The sequence below is a fragment of the Ambystoma mexicanum genome, chromosome 2q (assembly GCF_040938575.1).
Source record: "Ambystoma mexicanum isolate Mex_15411 chromosome 2q, UKY_AmexF1_1, whole genome shotgun sequence".
In the NCBI taxonomy this organism is placed as follows: domain Eukaryota; kingdom Metazoa; phylum Chordata; class Amphibia; order Caudata; family Ambystomatidae; genus Ambystoma; species Ambystoma mexicanum.
Window position 1 is genome coordinate 896129325 of NC_090924.1, and position 16201 is coordinate 896145525.

The window sequence follows — 16201 nt, forward strand, 5'->3', positions numbered from 1 at the left end:
TCACTTATGATCGATTTTCAGTACTTAAGTGTATTTATACGTGATTTGCATTGAGAGCTCGAGCAAATGTCCGTTGATGTCCATTGTAACTCCCTATTTTAGACAATTGATATTAAAACAGTTGCATGAGATGTTTTGCCATCTACCTGAGTTGGTCTGATTATTTGGTGCAAGAGTTATTCTGCATCCCTTCCATGCATGACATGTTACTGATTAAGGACCTTGAGTTCAACACGCTCATGCAGTATGCAACCGAGTACATCTCACTGCCCATCACCCATGCACAGGTAAAGGCAACAAAGGCACAGTTGTTTATGACATCCCACTTCCCCAACATCATTGCAGCACTGGTGACATTGGTGGTACCCAAAGCATTGGAAGAGGTGTACCGTAACGGGAAACAGCAACATTCTCTTAACACACAGGTCACCTGTGATGCCGAACTCAATGCGACCCATTGCTATACCTGCTACTCCAGGTTCCACCCATGATTCCATGCCCTTGTGCAACAGTACACTACCAGTATATATGGTGACCCAACAAGGCCAACAGACATGGATCCTGCGTAAATACAGTCAACATTAAACACACATTCAGGGTTCACAAGTGCAAAGGGTAGGACCGATGAGGAGTTTAACTTATGTGATTGTAATGTAATGCATGACCTATCACAGCCCTGTGCTAGGACCTGCCCTGTGACCAAGCACATAAGAAGCTTTAGCCCACTGGACAAAGCCCTGCAGGATAACATCTGGGCATGAAAGGAATGCAAAAAGCCAAATGAACAATGTCTGAACTACAAGTCTCCCAATGTATAAGAAAGCTATACCTAGATAGGAGATGGCACAGTTCTCTGCTGTAAAATGACCGACGTAACACTGACAAGCAGAGATGGCACAAAAAGTGCATCGTATGAAGGAGGATCACGGTCACAAAGTGCACAGGATTATCAGAAAGTATATCAAGGCACATGCATGAGTGCACAGTACTGAAGATTGAAAGATAACATGTGTTCTATATAAGGAGCCCAATCAACAGAAGCAGATCTCTAGAATTGCGGCAAAGTAAAAATTAAGTTTTGAAATGGAGGATATTAATGACTTAATTGGCAAATCATCTGGTGCTTGGGCACCCAGATTGAATGGACTAAGCAATTATGTCTTTAAGAATGCAACCAATCTTGGGCACATAGAATATCCTTAAACAATAAGAACAGTGTAATTGAAAAACGAATACACAATATTTTGAAATTATCTAACAATATCCCCATCAAAAAGTCCTGCTAATTACAGGTAAACAGCCTTAATAGATGCAGAGAGCAAATGATTGTCTTCCTATTTACTAAGGGAACTATAAGAATGGGCTTCCTTAACAGGCTGCTTATCAAAACAGCAGACGGGTTTTAGGAAAATAATTGGCACAATGATTAATGATCGATTTGTAATCGATGCACTTGTACAAATATGACAAAAGATGCCCCCCTTATTTGGTGCATCTATTGATCTGTCATTAGCATTTTACATGGTTGGCCATAGGGTGGGGGGCTTGATTTCACTGTGCAGGTCCCCACATGGTAAAGTACTTCAAATTATTTAAAACAATTTAAAAAAACAACTGTGCTAATTTTCGCATCTTTTAAAAAATGGACCTTGTGGGGACCTGTGTTTATTTTCGTATGTGTATTCATTTTCTCAGCAATGCCCCCGTAGACCGGAGGCTGTACTGCAGTCTTCAACACACACTTGGGATTTTAAACACTCTTCAGCATTATGATACTCAAACTTCTCCAGCATGGGATCTGGCATGGATTCACATGCTCATGAATATTCCCCGTCGTCAGGCTGGGAATCCTCGGTAAAGAAAAAACCAGTATCAGTTTCGTTTCTGATCTGTCTTTCGTAGTAGTAACCAATCACTGGTCTCTGCGTCATACTGACCACAGCCAATGACTGCCCTCTACCTAAGCACCGCCTCTGGCAGCCATCTTCAGATTTTTACCGCACGTTCATGTGTTGGGATCCTCGTGCTATTGCTCTCGAGCGTTAGTGCTATTTTTTCCCGTTTTTTGCTCAAAAACTTCGTTTTTTCGGTCAAAAGAGCCTCAAGCTCCACCGACTCTCCATCCGATCAACGGGGACCCGTGTCGGATTCGTCTGCGCCCCTCAAGGGTGAAGATTTCGTCGAGCTACGCTTTGGAGGACTCCAGAAGCTTCTCAGGCCCGGACATGGCCCAGGAGAAGGGAAGCTCGACGCCCGGAAAGCTGTTCAGGGTCTGCCCTGGATGCCAGCTGCAGAACGTCTTTAAGGAGGACGAACACTCCTTTTGTCTCTACTGCTTACATGAGGAAAAGACGCACGTGGAGAAGGACTGTGCGTTTTGCGGCAATATGTCGGAGCGGACCATGAAGGACCGCCATCAACGTCTCGCCAACTGGCTGGAAGGGAAGAGCCCGTCAGGCGAGAAGAAGGGGAAGAAATCCGAGCGGTCTTCTAAGACCTTTGAGGACGCCCCGGCGATGGGGGTCCAACACAAGGCCAAGCACCGCGAGTCCGCTGGCACCGGGAGCGCCGAACGGTCGGGCTCTACGGGCGCCAGGCAGGGCGCACCCTCCCCGGCACCTTCAACTACGAGCCAACGCTCTGGGTCGGGTAAGAGGAAGGGCGAGCACCCGGCGAAGCTCCTGGAGAGGCCCCGGTCGAGCTCGAAGGCCCCATCGGAGGGGGAGCGAGGCAGTGTCCCCCCCCTCAAGGATAAGGCGGTGAGCGTACCTAAGGTGGTGAAGGCCTTAATCCATCCGGCCAAGCCCTCTATCGATACTGTCGCGGCGACCCTGGCTCAGCCTGTGGAGGCTACACCAGTGGTGGCGACCTCGGGGCTCAGAGTCTCCCTGCCACCTCGGAGGGAGTCCTCTTTTGTGCCCATCGATAGGACCCCCGTGAAATCCCCGGCGGGGAAGAAAAAGGGGGGGCAGGGCGTCGTCGTAGATTCGGCTTCAACCTCAGAGGAAGAGCTGATCGAGGTCTTAAGCCACGGCCTTGGCGTGGAAGAAGACCGGCCCGTCGGGATGGATCCCGACGCGGGTGACGACGACATTGTCGAGGGTGCCGACGGGGCCCCTGATCGCCCGTCGGATTCCCCTCTGCCAGCGCCGCAAGACAACTCTGCGGCCATTTTGTTGGCTATACAGTCCTTATGCTCAGAGATAAGGACGAGACTACCGTTGCCAACGGAGGAACCTCTCCCGTCGGGGGATCCTGAACCGGGACCTTCTGGCGTTCCCCCGCCCAAGAAAAGAAGGATTCACCCTCCACCTCCTTTTCAGCCGTCGCGCACCGTCCAGCCCTCCTCCCCGTCCACCCGAGGGGATGATACGGGGACTGACACGGCAGCGACGGGTACGGACGACGAGGTATACGACGAGGATCTACCGTCGTCACCTCCCACTAGGGCTTCTCCGCCCGACGAGATTGGTTCGTTCCACTCCATGATCGCCAGGGCATCCGAGCTTTTCCAACTCTGCCCTGAGGAGAAGAAAAAGGAAGGATTCCTTTATCAACGGCGCGAGGCCAAGAGGAAGACGGTCCTCGCGGTGCCTCTACTGGACGACATTTGGGATGAGGGCCTCGCCCTCCTCAAGAACCCTTCCACTACGCCAGCTAGAAGAGACCGGTACGAGAAGAAGTATCGGGTCCCGGACGCGGCCCCCCTGTGCCTCCGGGCGCAGCCTACCCCGGACTCCGTCGTCTCCGCGGCGGCCAGGAAGAAAGCGGGGGGGGGGTGCGGCCTCCAGATCGACTTCCCCACCGGACGGCGAGGGAAAGAAATTGGACACTATGGGACGCAGGGTCATCTCGTCTGCAGCGACGACGATTAAAGCGGCCAACGCCTTGGCTATCGTGGCCCGCTACGACAGGGAGCTATGGTACAAACTGGCTCCCCTGCTGGACTTCCTACCGGACGACAAGAGGGCGGATGCCCTGGAGATCCTACAGGAAGGTGAGGTGGCGTCGGACCACGCCATCACTATTGCGACGGACATCGCCGACACTGGGTTTCGCCAGTTGGGCAACGGCGTGTGCCTTAGGCGGCGTGGATGGCTCAAGGCTACGGACTTCCGTCAAGACGTACAGACCAGAGTCCTGGACATGCCGTTCGATGGGAACAACCTGTTTGGGAAAACAGTGGACGATTCCCTTCAGGCCATTAAAGCGGACACTGAGACGGCCCGGGCCCTTGGGGTTCTGCAGCAACGACGGACGCCCTTTCGGAGCAGCGTAGGCAAGGGCGCCTCCAAAGGTTCCGGCGGCGGTTTCTCCACCTACCGTCAAGCGGCCCGCTCGTCGTCTCAGGAGGCCTACAGAGGACGAGGCAAGTCTGGCGGACCACGCCGTCGTCGCCAAGGAGGTCAAGGCGGCAAAGCCTCGTCGAAACAGGATTGAACCGACCGTGGGGTCGGGCCCCCACCGATGCACCCCGGTGGGAGGCCGGCTGGCGAGCTTCGTCAGCGTGTGGGAGTCCATCTCCACCGACCGTTGGGTGCTGGACGCCTTAGCCCGGGGCCACGCGCTCGAGTTTCAAAGAAGGTGCCCGCGCGTCCCCCCCGTGGCCAGAAAAGAGCTTCACGTCCCTCAGCTTCTCCTGGAGGTAAGGGCGATGCTCAGGAAGGGCGCCATCGAACTCGTCCCAAAGAGGCTTCGGGGCTCCGGAGTTTACTCGAGATACTTCCTCGTGAAGAAGAAGACGGGAGGATGGCGCCCCATCCTAGACCTGCGACGTCTGAACAAATTCATCAAGGCGCAGAAGTTCCGGATGGTCACCCTCCAGCACGTCCTGGGTCAGCTGGAGGAAGGAGACTTCCTGTCGTCGTTGGATTTGGAGGATGCCTACTTCCATATTCCCATCCTAAAGGGGCACCGAAAATTCCTCAGGTTTGTGGTCCAAGGGCGTCACTACCAGTTCAAAGCCCTCCCCTTCGGACTACGGTCGGCACCCAGGGTATTCACCAAGTGCCTTGCACCGGTGGCGGCGCAGCTGCGCCGCGAGGGGATCCACGTCTACCCCTACCTGGACGACTGGCTCATCCGGGCCAAGACAAGGGAGCTCGCCGTGGAGCACACGGCAAGGACCGTCCAACTTCTCACGGACCTGGGATTCTCCGTGAACTACGCCAAGTCCAACATGGTACCCGCGCAAAACGCACTGTTTCTGGGAGCGAAGCTCGACACAGTGTCCCTTCTGGCCTCCCCGTCGGAGGAAAGGACCAGGTCCATCCTGGGCAAGGTACAGCGGATGTTGGCTTCCGACGCGGCCAAGGTGAGGTCCATCAAGTCCCTCCTCGGAATGATGTCTTCTTGCATCTACCTCATTCCCATGTGCAGGCTCCGGATGCGCCCGTTGCAGGAGTTCCTGGACGCGCGCTGGATCCAAACGACGGGCGGCTTCGAGGAGAGGATCACACTCGACGAGAGTTTCCGCCGCGCGGTCCGGTGGTGGGGCACCCGCGCGCATCTGACGGCGGGCATGGACTTCCAGACCCCAGACCACCAGGAGACAGTGACCACGGATGCCTCCCTGGAAGGGTGGGGAGCGCACACCGAAAATCTACACGTGCAGTGTTCTGGGCCCTCAGGTCCTTCCTTTAGTCCCTCAAGGGCAAGGTGGTGAGGATCTTCACCGACAACACCACCACCATGCCTTACATCAGGAAACAGGGCGGAACCAGGTCCCCAGCACTGTCCAAGGAGGCGCAGGACCTGTGGCATTGGGCCGTCGCCCAAAGGATGTTTCTGGTGCCGTTTCATCTGGCAGGGATAAAAAACACCATCGCCGACTCACTCAGCAGGGAGCTGCGCTCGTGCCACGAGTGGGAACTACGGCAGGATCTAGTGGATCGCCTCTTCCGACGGTGGGGCACACCCCAGATCGACCTGTTCGCGACGGCGACGAACTCCAAGTGCCGGAGGTTCGCCAGCAGGTTTCCCCAGGCGAGGAGCATGGGCGATGCTTTCTCGTTCCCCTGGGAGGGCCTATTCCTCGACGCGTTCCCTCCTTTGCCACTGCTAATCCGGCTCGTCAACCAGCTCAAGAGGTCACGGTGCAGGATGATCCTCGTCGCACCTGCGTGGCCGAGGCAGATATGGTTCCCGGACCTTCTGGACTTGTCAACGTCCCCGCCAATCAAGCTGCCGGTGGACGCGGATCTACTCTCCAGGGAAGGAGGCGCCATCCTCCACCACGACACGAAATCGCTGAACTTGCAGGCCTGGCTCCTGCAGCGCTAGAGTTTGGAGGATACGACATACCGGCCGACTGCAGAGGTTCTTGCAAAGGCCAGGGCGTCCTCGACTCTTAAATGCTACGGACACAAATGGAAGAGGTTCTCTGTCTGGTGCCACGCACAGAAGATTAACCCTCTACGGATTACGGCTCCCCAGGTACTGCCGTACCTGCTGACGCTGGCCAAAGCTGGACTGGCACACGCGTCCATCAAGATTCATCTTGCTGCGATCTCCCGATACACCAGAACCACGGGGCGGACGTCCTTGTGGTCTCATCGTCTGGTGAAAGAGTTCATGAAGGGACTGTTCAGATCGTTCCCACCGGTGAAGGCTCCGGCCCCGGCGTGGGAGCTCAACGTGGTGCTGACCAAGCTCATGGGACCTCCGTTCGAGCCTCTGCACTCGGCCCCGTTGAAGTTTCTGTCGTGGAAAACAGCGTTCCTTGTGGCCATCACCTCCGCACGACGGGTGGGAGAGATCCAGGCCCTTTCCTGCAAGGTCCCGTACTTGACTTTTCACGACACGAGGGTAGTGCTCAGGACGCACCCCTCCTTCATGCCCAAGGTACCGTCGGACTTCCATCTCAACGAACCCTTGGTGTTGCCTGTGTTCTTCCCGTCGCCTTCGTCGCCGGCTGAGAGGACTTTGCACTCGCTGGATGTGGCTAGAGCGCTGAAGTTCTACGTGGACCGCACGAAGTGTTTTCGGAAGACGTCACAACTCTTTGTGAACTTTGGACCTGTCAATCAGGGGAAGGCTCTCTCGAAGGCTTCCATTTCCAGATGGCTCTCCGGCTGTATCATGTACTGTCATCGGTTGGCAAACCGACCGCTGCCTGGCCGTCCGAGAGCCCATTCCACCAGAGCGATCGCAGCTACCACGGCGTTCCTTTCTGGTGTGCCCCTGCTGGACATATGTAGGGCTGCTACGTGGAGGTCGACGCACACCTTCACGAAATTCTACTGCGTCGATCGGGATTCCAGGGAGGAGTCCAGGGTCGGCCAAGCAGTGCTGCGCAACCTGTTCGCCTGAGGTGAGCCTGGTGAGGAGGTAAGATGCTTAATGTTGAGTTTGATGTAATGCTTAATGTTGAGCCTTTGCCACCTCCCGTGGTTGTGCATGTGTGTACTGCTATGTATTCTTTATTCATGAGCATGTGAATCCATGCCAGACCCCATGCTGGAGAAGGAACAAGTTACTTACCTGTAACTGTTGTTCTCCAGCATGGGTCTGGCATGGATTTACATGCGAACCCTCCCGCCTACCCCTCTGCGGCTCTTCACTTGGTCATACTGCCACTTCACGTGCTTCCAAATCTGAAGATGGCTGCCAGAGGCGGTGCTTAGGTAGAGGGCAGTCATTGGCTGTGGTCAGTATGACGCAGAGACCAGTGATTGGTTACTACTACGAAAGACAGATCAGAAACGAAACTGATACTGGTTTTTTCTTTACCGAGGGTTCCCAGCCTGACGACGGGGAATATTCATGAGCATGTGAATCCATGCCAGACCCATGCTGGAGAACAACAGTTACAGGTAAGTAACTTGTTCCTATTGGCAGACAGGCGAGCATTTTCAAAGGAAAATGTGTTGCCACACATTATAGGTTTCAGACGAATACAAAGTTCTATTTAATGTAATTTTCTCCTTTTAATAAAATTAAGTATAAATGAAATGTAGTCTTACATTTGTCCTTTATATATGTTCAAAATGTTTATTTTTAGCTATTTTAGGGCATAACTACACTATTTGATCTATTAGTCATTATTTTAGTGCTAGAATACTTCAACATGACAGTTGATTGTTTGGCTGCGGGTAAAATAAACAAGTTTTTCTTGGCCGTTTTTGAAGTCAGGAGTTGCTTTAGCTGCCTGCGTTTCCGTACAGGTGATGTTATAATGAATTGTAGCATACATAACTGTTTTCTTTGCCTACTACCTTACAATGTAGAATGTTTCCCTGTAATACATTAATGGGCTGATTCTCAAAGAATCAGACATCATAAAATAGCTCTGGCGATGCTATGTCTTTTATAGAACTTATTGACAAAGGTGACTTGCACATTTCATAGGCACTGTACTCTATTGCAAATGGTGAACTGGTCAATTATTTGAGTATATAGCGTTAGCACTAATATACTGAGACGTTCTGAGCACCAACGTGGCTTCTGGTTGTGCAACTCACTACGACGGATGTTAAATTGCATAACATTGAAAATTCCCAAAAACAAAAAAACAAATTTCCATCGCTGTATGAGGCATAGAAACACCAGTGAGACAGCAACAGTTCACACTGCAAGTGCCTTGTTTAGAAGCATCAGATATGTGTACATTGCCCAGCCCTTTCAGCCTGGCTCAAACAAGCTATCGGTGGAGATGTAGATTTTCCTTGCGTTGAAAAGTGTGTACTGTTTGTGAATACAAATGTGCTTCCTTTGCCGAAGAAACAGCCCCACTAATCACCAAACATATGCAATTATGCAACATTCAGAAGGGATGAGACTGACATTGAAGTCCCTACAGAGATGGTGCCCTATGATATTCAAGTTATGTATGTATGATGTGTGATAATGTTGCAGTCCCCACAGTAGTGGTGTGTGTTGATGTTGAAGTCCCCTCTGGGATGGTGTGTGATGATACTGAAGTCCCCACTAGGATGGGGTATGATAACTCTGAAGTCCCAACTGGGATGGGTTGTTATGATACTGAACTTCCCACTGGGATGGTGTGTGATGATTTTGAAATCCCAAGTGGGATGGTGTGTAACAATAGTGAAGTCCCCACTGGGATGGTGCATGATGATACAGAAGTCCCCACTGGGGTGGTGCGTGATGATACTGAAGTCCCCACTGTGATGATGCGTGATGATACTGAAGTTCCCACTGGGATGGTGCGTGATGATACTGAAGTCCCCACTGGGATAATGTGTGATGATACTGAAGTCCCCACTGTGATGGTGTGTGATGCTACTGAAGTCCCCACTGGGATAGTGTGTGATGCTACTGAAGTCCCCACTGTGATGGTGCGTGATGATACTGAAGTTCCCACTGGGATGGTGCGTGATGATACTGAAGTCCCCAGTGGGATAGTGTGTGATGATCTTAAACTCTTCCACAGATGGTGCCTGGTAATATAGAAGTGTCCGCCGATATGGGTGTCATTATGTTGAAGCCGAAATAAAGATGAGGTGTCATAATATGGAGGATTCCACAAAGAGGACGTTGAATTACAATGGCCCAACGTTGATGTTGTCTGATGGTTCGGATAACTCCACAAGTCTGTTGTGTGAAGATATTGAATTCTCCACAGGGATGGTGCATGATGTGCAAATGGAAATTTCCCATCTGGGAAAGGTACAGTGAGTAAAAAGCGTGTGCCGCAAACTCTCATCTCACAACAGGTCATCAGCCATGTTCTTTCTGGAGAGGAGCGCCTACTACCTTTTTTGTAAATATGGTGCATGATGATATAAGTTCACAAAGATTCAGAATATCATTATATTGAATCCCCAGAAGGATGAGGAGTTATGTGGTAATTTCCACACAGATGGTGTATGATACGCAGATGGTGGTTGATGATATTAATGTCCATACAGTGATAGTGTGTGATGATTAAGATGTCCCCATCAAGATGATATGTAATTCAAAGAATGCAAAGGGAAGTTCTGTTATTATATTGTATTTTTACAGATGATACAGATGTCTCCACAGGAATAGTTTGTGATAATGTGGAGATCCTGCCATGGATAGTCTGAGATTATTGCCAAAATGTGGATGTTTTTCAGTTGTGTTCAAGTCTGCATAGGGATGGTGTGCAATGATATTTAACTATCTACAGGAATTATGAATTTTGCCATTGATAATTCCACTTGGATGGTGATATTCGAGTGAGGAGGTTGAGGTTCCCATGCAATGTTATAGTATGACTTCGGATGTGTGATAAACTCTCCTCATGGATTTTCTATGCTGCTATTGATGACTCCAAAGCTATTTTTTATAATGGTGCTGAATTCCCTCCAGGGTGGTCTTTGGGTATACTGAAAATGCATACCTCAATTGTATGTATGATAATACTGTCTAGTGAAAGATCCAATTTAAGTAGACAAAGAATTCCATTTGGCTGCTATACATTGCCCAACTGGTGGGGGTGGGGCAGTCTGATGATATTCAAGACCAGGTCCCTAAAGGGATGGTCTGAGATGACATGTAGTCTGCAAGTGTGTATTATCACTTTGAAGCTACCTCTGGAATATCTTCAGAATGTTTATTTTTAGCTATTTTAGAGCATAGCTGTACACTATTTGATGTATTATTCATTATTTTAGTGCACAGAATATTTCAAAAGTACAGTGTATTGTTTGGCTGTAGGTATAATAAACAATTCATAGGGCCTCATTATAACTCAGGCGGTCCGGAAATAACGGTGGCGGTAAACCTGCCGCATTCCTTGTTTCCGGACCGCCTGATCCCGACTCCTGCAGGCGGGAGGTGATGTTCCCACCAGGTCTGACCTGGCGGGTTTAACACCGCCCGCCTGCAGGCGGACGAGGAAACACCGGCAGCATTACGAGATGCTGCCGGTGATTCCATGATCCCCATTCCGCCTCCGTGATTCCCGGAAAACCGGGGTTGTAATGCCACAGTATTTCCGGGAATCACGGAGGCGGAATGGTAATACGAGTCCGGCGGTAACCGAGGTGGTTTTACCGCCTCGGTTACCGCCGGACTCGTAATTAGGCCCATAGTGACTTTCTTTCCTGGCAGTTTTTGAAATCAAGAGTTACTTTAGCTGCCTGATATTCAGTACTGGGGAGGTTATGATGAATTGTAGCATGTGTCACCTTTCTTTTTTGCCCGCTATCTTGCATTTTAGAATATTTCCCTATAATACATCAATGGGCCAATTCAGAAAATACCAGATTTCACAAAATAGCTCTGGGGATGCAATATTTTTTACAGGCTTTATTCACAAAGGTGACTTGCCCATTTCATAGAGGCTGTGCTCCATTGCAAATGGTGCACTGGTCAGTTCTTTCAGTACATTATTATTATCACTAATGTACTGAGAAGTTCTGAGCACCAACATGGCTGCTGGTAGTGCATTTCACTATAATGGGTGTTAAATGGCATACCGTAGAGAATTCCCCAAAAACAAAAAAAACACATTTCCATCACTGTATGAGGGATAGAAACACTAGTGGGACAGCAAGAGTTCACACTGAAAATGCCTTGTTTAGAAGGGTCAGATATGTATGTTTTGCAGAGTCCTTTGAGCCTGTCCCAAACAAGCTATGGGCGGAGATGTGGATTTCCCTTGCATTGAAAAGTGTGTACCATGTGTGAATACAGATGTGCTTCCCTTGGTGGAGAAACCACCCTACTAATCACCAAACATATGCAATTCTGCTACATTATTCAGAGGGGATCAGACTGAAATTGAAATCTCCACACAGATGGTGCCCTATGATATTTAATTTCCCACATGGATGGTGTGTGATAAAGTTGACATGCATGGTGTGTGATAAAGTTAAAGTCCCCACAGAAGTGGTGGTTCTTGATGTTGTAGTCCCCACTGGGATGGTGTGTGATGATACTGAACTGCCCACTGGGAGGGTGCATGATGATATTGAAGTCACCAGAGAGATAGTGTGTAATGATATTGAATTCCCCACTGGGATAGTGTGTGATGATCTTAAAATCTTCCAGAGATGGTGCATGACAATATAGAGATTTCTGCAAATATGGGTGTCATTCTTTATTTATTGGACATTTGTATGGCGCCTATACGTCCTTCCAGGTGCCACAAGACAATATGGGGGCTGAGGGTACATGGGAATCATGAAAGTAGAACAACAAAAATTGTTGTATTGGTCTTGTGACGATCCTACCGTTCAAGTGCTTGAAAAGGTGTTAAGTGCATGGGGGGAGGTGATAGAGGGAGAAGTGTGATATGGGCCAAAACAGCAAGTGCCACAGGGAAAGGGAGGATGAATGCAGTGGACAGGGAGGGCTAGGTTGGGCTAGTCTGGGAAAGGGAGACCAATGGCAAGTACTGGCAAAGGATGCTGAGTGGACTGGAAGGGGAAGGGACCAGGCCCCAGTCACAGCGGAAGAGGGAGACTTTGCACAGGACGGGCAGAGAGAAGGAAGAGGAGAAAAGGAAAGTCTTGAGAAGTTTCCAGAACTTAAGAAGATCCGGCTCAAGTCTGAGGGTGGGAATGAGGTCGTTCCAGAGGAAGGAGCCAGCCTAAGTAAGGGATCTACCTCCCATTCTCTGCCTGTGAAACATTTGACCTGCAGAGAGTTGGAGCTATAGCATCAAAGGGCTCTGGGTGGGAGGTATTTAGGGATAGAAAGCTGGATGTAAAGAGGTCCCAGGCTCCAGATAGCCTTGTGTATGATGCAAAGAGTCTTGAATATGATCCTTGCAGTCACCAGGAGCCAGTGAAGAGATTTTAGGGCTGGAGAGATGCGGTCCTTAACGCCAAGGATAAGTCTTACAGTCCGATTCTGGATCAGTTGAAGGGAGTAAATGGAGGAAAGAGGCAGAGGCTGTTGCTGTAGTCTAGCCTAGAGAGAACCAGGGCTCTGGAGATGTTGCGCTTCTAGGGGAAGGCAAGGAAAGGTAGAATGACCCTGAGAAGGTGGAGCTGAAAGTTGGACTTCTTGGCAAGGCCCGTGATGTATAGAGAGAGAGAGAGAGAGAGAGAGAGATAGAGAGAGAGAGATGAGTAAAAGATAATCCCAAGGTTTTTTGCCTCAAAGGTGGGTGAGGGGAGGGGACCCAAGGAGTCATGCCAGAGAGTGGGAGGGAAACAAGGAGCAGGCATCCCAATGAGAAGGATCTCTGTTTTGCTGGCTTTAAGGCAGAGGTCATTGGCGGAGCACCATGCCTGAATAGCAGTCGGGCAGTCAGGTATAAAGGAGGAGGAGGTAGAGGATTGCAGCTTGAAAGGGAGCTGTGTGTCATCTGTATTCCACTGGAAATGAGGGGAGAAAGAGATGATCAGGTGGGCCATGGTGACAGGATAGAGCCCTGAGGGATTCCATAAGTACAGAGTGTGGTGGATAAGAGAAAAGGACCCATTTGCACTTGGGAAGGTCTGGTTGAAAGGAAGGAGGTAAGTCACGCCAGTGCTCTGTCCGTGATGCCAAGGGTATCATGGACAAGGTTTATGAGGATGGAGTGGTTGACTGTGTCAAAGGCAGAAGAAAGTTTAAGGAGGGTCAGAACAGAGGGGAGTGTTAGAGTCCAAGTTAGAGAGTAGGTCTTTATGTTGAAGCCGCCATAAAGATGAGGTGTCATGATATGGAGGTTCCCACAAATATGGCATTGAATGACAATGTCCCAACGTTAATAGTGTCTGATGGTTTGGAAGGTTCCACTAGTCTGTTGTGAGAGGATTTTAAAGGCTCTATAGGGATGGTACATGATGATATTGAAGTTCACAAAGATTAGGAATGTCATTATATTGAAGCCTGTGAGGGTGTGCTCACTTCTTTCCCCAATATATCCTCCTCCCAGGTGGTCAAGTAAAGGCCATTGCTTTTGTATCATGACCCTGTGGGTTGGATATGTGAGTGAGAAACACCTGGGTGGAGGAGACCTGGGGAGTGGAGATGATGCGCCCATGGGTGAGACATGGTATCCCCCATTTCTCTTTCCAGTGAACTTAAAACCCCCCAGGTCTTTGTAGGTTACTGTCGGTCCCATCCCTATCTTTCCCATAGATAATTTCCCTGTAGACATCATTCAGGTACTGGGAAGGGGACGTGACACCACAGAGACATAAATCCTCTTTATAATGACTCTTGCATACAAAGACATCACTTTGGTACTGAGAAGAGGAAGAGGCATCAAACACAGAAGAAAGACTTTGGTTGGACACTTAGCGGTCTAGTCTTTTGGCATTGTAATTGATGCCTGGAACTTTAAATCCAGGATGCGATGGCACGAGAGGGATTTCTGTCTCCCTGTGGGAACAAGGCGGGAAATGAGAAGAGAAGCGGAGACCCGGAGAGGCAGGAAATGGAGGAGCGGAAACCGGAGAGAAGCCAGGTCGAGACTCACGAGCAAGCCAGGAGAAGTGGAACTGACGTTGTGGGAAGCTGCAGAGACGCCAGGAGCGGAGAGCAGCTTCCTGGGCATTTGCATCTGCAGGATCGCGAGGACAGTGCTTACCAGTGCTCCAGGCAAGGCAGCAGCGTGATGCGAGTTCTGTCGAGGAGGTGTCAAACACCAAATTCTAGACATCCACAACACAGAATGTGTATTTGTCACACACTGCATTCACCCAGGACCCACCCACAGGCGTATCCACAACATACGGTCGTTGGGGAAGGCTTCAGCCAGTCTGGTCGGCACTTCCCCACACTACCATATATGGAACTTCCACCCAGTAGCCAGTCAGGGGGAAGGGACAGAGTCAGGGCTTCCCGGGACTTCAGGAAGATCAAGGTAACAGGTGATGGAGGGCAAGAGGCTACGGGGGCCATCTTGTCTTCATCAGGAATCTACCGATTCCAATGACAGGGCCAGGGCATCCCAAAATGGAGGACGCTCAGGGCACCAGTCAATTCAGTACGGAGCTGCCACCAGCCCGTAGCCTGCTCTGTGGGCCACACACATGTGCCCAAAAACATACACTAGGGGCACAGGGTTGTACCCCCACCCATGGGTGCCATAAGGTGGGAGCTTCACCGACAGGAGTCCCACATGAACTCCTGCGTGGAAAACACGACAGAACACACAATAAAAAGCAGTAAAGGACAAGGATACGGAGGCCCTGTCCCTCCGACGCATTTCCAGCATCACAGTCCCCCCCCCAGACTGAGGTTACGGTGACTAATCTCCCACGAGATAGACACCCTCATCCAGACGGTCAACATACCTTCTGGAAAGGCCATCTTCATTATCGTGACTTTTCCCTGGTCTATGCTCTATGGTGAAGTCTACCCCTTGCAGGCTAATGGACGACCTGAGCAGTTTCGGGTTCTCACCCTTCATCTGCATAAGCCACTTCAGGGGCTTATGAGCTGTTTGGACCTTGAAGGTAGGCCCCGTAAGGTAGGGCCTAAAATGCCTAAGGCTCCAAACTATACTAAAACATTCCTTTTCAATAGTAGCCCACCTAAGTTCTCTACCCTTGAGTTGTCTACTGATGAATATGATAGGATGTTCCCTTCCTTTGTCATATAACTGGGACAAGACAGCTCCAATTCCAGTGTCGCAGGCGTCATTTTGAATGATAAAAGGCTTGCTGTAATCAGGCGCACACAACACAGGTGACCTACACAGACTTTCATTTAAGCCATCAAAGGCCCTCTGACAGTCTTCAGTCCAATTAACCTTCCTAGGCTGTTTGGGTGAAGTCAGAGCTGTCAGGGGTGCAGCTATGGTTCCATAGTCTGCCATGAAATTGCAATAATACCCAGTGAGGCCCAAAAAGGCACTCACCTGGGTTTGAGTAGTGGGAGTCTGCCAGTCATGTACATCCTGTACTTTACTGGGGAGTGGTTGGATTTGACCCCCTCCTACCTCATGACCAAGATACATGACTTTCCCCTGAGTTGTCTGGCACTTGGTGGCCTTGATAGTAAGGTTAGCCCTTTTCAAGGTCTGCAACACCTTATCCTGATGTGTCAAATGCTCTTCCCAGGTAGAACTGTAGATGGCTATGTCGTCTAATTAGGCCACACAAAAGTCTTCCAGCCCACTGAGAGCATGATTGACCAATCTCTGGAAGGTGGCAGGGGCATTCTTCAAGCCAAAAGGCATGACTCCCAACTTGTAGAGTCCCTCAGGTGTTGAGAACACCATCTTTTCCTTGGCATGGTCCGTCAGAGCTATTTGCAAATAGCCTGAGGTAAGGTCAAAGGTGCTCACAAATTTGGCAGCACCTATGGTGTCCACAAGCTCATCAGT